Raw genomic sequence first — 4,541 nt, forward strand, 5'->3', positions numbered from 1 at the left:
ATGGCAGAGGAGCTGCTTTCAAGCCTTTTGAAAATATATCCAATCCAACTTCTGTGTTTGTGTTTGTTTGAGAGTGAGTGAGTGAGTGAGAGAGGGATCCAATTTCTTTGTGTGCGTGTGTCTGTTTGAGAGAGGGGGGAGGGAGGGAGAGAGGAAGGAAGGAGGGGGAGGGAGAAGAAAAAAATGGGAAAACTTATTTTGCAAGGGGGGAAAATGCTGTCGCTTTAAATCGGAACTGAGCATGCCTGGCTGTGGAATTCTGGGAGTTGAAGTCCACAAGTCTAAAAAGTGCCTCACCAGCCATAAAGCTGACCACATGTCACTGGGTTGCCATCATTGTAATTTTGTGCCAGGTGCTTATTGCACATTTCCAAGTGGTGTCAGTTGTTGTTTGGCCATCATCCCTACACAATATACTTCCCTGAGATTTTTCAGGGATAGATTATTATTATTATTATTGATTTTCTATTAAATACATTTCTTAGTGCTTAATAAACATCATGTTGTCTGGGTAATTTGCTTAACAATACAAATTTACATTCATAATCTCCACCCCTTTTTTCCATCCATTGGTAAAATAAATTCCATGTTTGATAACATTCTATTTCTTTCTGTTTAATTTTCAATGTCAATCTATCCATTTCTGCACAATCTAGTATCTTCCCAATTATCTCTTCATCTCGACTTTTCAGGGATAGTTTAGCCTTCACCAGTCCACCCAGAATCAACCAGAGTTCTGCTAGTTCCCCTTCCTAGTCTTCCGCAGAAACAGGATTTGAATTGCAGCTGAGCAGCAGATGGACAGCTGTGCCTTTAGCCTCACAATTCATATTCTGTTATGGGCACAGCTGGATGGAAGGCCATCTAGTAAGGGTTTGGATTTTGCCAACATCCAAAAATCTACCTAGGAATGGACCTAGAAACCAAACATTTTGGGTTCCACATTTTCTTGTGATAGTCCTGAAATGTAGGACAGTGATATAATGACCAAACCATCAAGGGATGTTGGACTGAGGATTTGGTCACTTAGGCCTCTCCTGTATGACAAATGGCTCTCCTGACTCTTCTTGAAAACCTCCAATGATGGAGCACCTAGGAGTTCCATAGGCAAGCTCTTCCAGTGATGAAGTGTTCCCTCTGTCAAGAAATTTCTCCTCAGTTCCAGGATGGATCTCTCTTTAATGATGCTCCACCCATTACTTCCTATCCTCCCCTCGGGACAATATAAAGAAGGTGAAGACAGCAGAACAAGCAACAAAGGACCAAAAAAGAGGATTCTCAAAGCCTGTGGTCAGTCCACTTCTGGAGAGTCACATTATAAATCAGAAAGTCACACAAAGTCCCCATACTGGGCACAGCTGGATGGAAGGCCAGCTAGCAAAGCTTTGAATATGGCCAACATATCCAGAACTAAATATTTTGGGTTCTATGCTCTCTTGTGATGGTCCTGAAATGCAGGGCAGAGTCATAATCACCAAACCATCCATGAGTGTTGGACTGAGGACTTGGGCCTCTCCTGCATGATGGGCAAAACTGATACCTGATGTTGGCACTTCATACATCTCTTCCCTGATATAAACTCTTTGTAACACTTCAGACATTATTTTTTTAAAAAAACATTGACAATTATGGAGTTACCAGCTCCTTGTTTCCACACAGCTGGAACAGAGGATTGATAACTTTTGACCATTCAGGAAAACCTTATTGAAAAGTAAGTTATCTACTGCAGTGGCCCCCAACCTTTTGGGCACCAGGGACCAGTTCTGTGAAGATAATTCATGAATGAATGAATACATGAGCTGGTAACCCCATAAGCCGTCGTGTTTTTAAACCTTTATGGCTGAAGTGCTATAAAGAGTTTATATCAGGGAAGAGATTATGAAATTGCTGAAGCTTGTCCATTTTGAGAAACTCAAAATGGAGCTTCTTTTATCCAAATAATCTGGGGCTTCCACCCCTATTCTCACAGAAGTGATGGGTGCTCCATCTCTGGAGTTTTCAAAAAGAGACTGGACAGCCACTTGTCTGAAATGATACAGAGTCTCCTGTTTGAGCAGGGAGTTGGACTAGATGATCTCCAAGGTCCCTTCCAGCTCTATTCTGAATTTGATTTTCATAAACCTGAATTTAAATGGGCTACACATATATAGATGCTCAAGAAAATCCCAATGGCCCCATGTTGATGCTGAGGAATTTGAAAAAGAAATGTATTTGCATTCTTGCTTATGGATTATAATTTTATACACACTCTGTCGTTTCTGAAATCAGAGTTTCTTTTAACATTTGGAAACTCTAGAGTCTCTCATGTTGCAGATAAGTTAAAATTTCCTTTTAATTATATTCTTAGACATTGGAGTGATATCATCTTTTCTGTTTTTTATCCATAGCTGCTTTGAATGAACATTAGTTCCTAAAGTGCTAAACTGATATATCTGTTCCAGTTCAGTATTACTTGAAAGAAAACGGTGGTGTGTTTTTGTTACTTTTTCTTTCAACATCTTATACAATATTTATATTTTGTAAATTCGCAATATATTCTTTTTTTTTCTTTTCAGTCATGCAATAACATCTTTAAAAAAATAAAAAGGAGTTATATATTCTTGTAGGGGAAAAACTATTGCTGATAATAAATCACCACGTGCTGTATTATACCCTGCATTAAACTCCAATTTCTTTCTTTTTTCCTCTCTCTGTTATAGCTGCTTTCAGCCATTAGAGGAGGCCAAAGATTCAAAAACGTGAGACATAAATAGCAGCTTCATTTTAGCTTGGTTCCTAAAATTGTCTGGATGCAGAATCTCATCGATTCCCTTCCAGAAAAACAGCAGAGCAAGGAAGCAGAAACAAACAAACCTTTTGCAACGTTTCATCAAAACACAGCGAGAAATCATTGAGGACCAACCCTTTCATAAAGAAAATATTTCCTTTAAAGAAAAGGTTTTGCACCAGATGTTGGATGTTTATGGGCAAGAGTACTTGTCAGCCCTTCTTCATTCAAAAAATCAGGAAAGAAAACCACAGGACACCATTGGTAGAAATCAAGTGTACTTTTACTAATTATAAATGAATAGAAGCGAAGCTAAGCGAAGTCTGGTTATTTAGGCACGAAAGTGAATAATATATTGTATAATTCATTCCCCTCCCCTTGGCATCCCGTGCACAGTCCAATCATAATTCTCCCAAATGTCAGGTGTGAGATAACTTCAAAAGGCATCACCAGGATGGAATGCTGGTCCGTTGGCCTTGGCGGGAAACACTTCTCCTCCACATGCGCAGTAAGGTGGACAGTTCAAAATCTAGAATCTTCCTCCAGCACAACAAAGAGTCCCGTCCCAAATACCGTGCCCCCCACTCCCTGTTTCAATGGCAGCCGAAGCAGCAGCAAAGTGGAGGCTGACAGTACAGGAATATGGGATGTGCTGATGTAGAAGTGACAGTAAGTGAGGACATTTTTTTTTCCTGATTCTTAAATATCGGGATCCAGATTCTATGGCAGTGGTTAAGGCACTGGGCTAGAAATCAGGAAATTGTCAGGCTTGTCACAACTTAGATGTCTAGGAAAGAAAGACCCTCGACTCCACTTCTTTGAAGTGAAAAGTTCTTTTAGTCAAGCGGTTACAGCGTAAGCAAATCTGCATCTGAGTATTCCTTGTGCAAAGTTTGCAATTTCCCCCTTTCCCCGGTCCTTGGCCAGTCCACCAGTGTCTAATTGCATTCGCTTTTGATGTTTTGGGAACAGCTTTGGCGCCTCTCTGGTACAGTTTTACATTCAGTTCTCAGGCTCCATCCTTGATTGACCAGTTAATTCCAGATCAACATCTCCTGTCATCTGGTCCTTCCCACCCTTTTTACTGTCTATGCCCATTCGTTACTTCCCCAATTTCCTCTCCCCTCCCACCGGGGCAGGATGTCAGTGAAGTTGTGTATGCTGAAGATGGCAGGCCTGACATTGATGGTGAGTTCTGGTCTCGCCTTTGGCATGAAGCCAGTTGGGTGATCTTGATCTGTCCCTCTCTCTCAGCCCTAAGAAACTGCCAATGGCAAACCACTTCCAAAATCTTGCCAACTGCAGGGACTTGTCCAGGCAATGGCCAGGAATCAAAAACTGACTCAAAGACACCCACACCCACACACACAATGGTAGAAAAACCTAGCAGCTTCAGATGTCTCCAAGTGGGCGATATCACCAAGACAGATAAGCACTTGGCTACCAGCCTCCTGATGCCTAAGATCTTAACTGGCAAGTCTCTACTGGCTTTCGGGAAGTTTGGTGTCTCACCCACATTTTCTTGTTCAGCTGCAGCAACACCTGGTTTATGTTCCTAGGATGTGGGTGATATACCCAGCATAGGCGGAAGCTGAGATTGGAATCATGCAACCAGATGTTTTCCCGAGATAATCCATGGACGTGAACGTTGGATTTTGAAGAAGCCCCAAGAGGGAGAGTATTGACACCTCTGAACATTGGCGTTGGAGGAGACTTCTGAGAAGATACCAGCATGGTGGGCTGCCAAGAAAACAAGCTGATGGAACATTGAATA

This window comes from Thamnophis elegans, chromosome 13 (assembly GCF_009769535.1).
Source record: "Thamnophis elegans isolate rThaEle1 chromosome 13, rThaEle1.pri, whole genome shotgun sequence".
Classification (NCBI taxonomy): domain Eukaryota; kingdom Metazoa; phylum Chordata; class Lepidosauria; order Squamata; family Colubridae; genus Thamnophis; species Thamnophis elegans.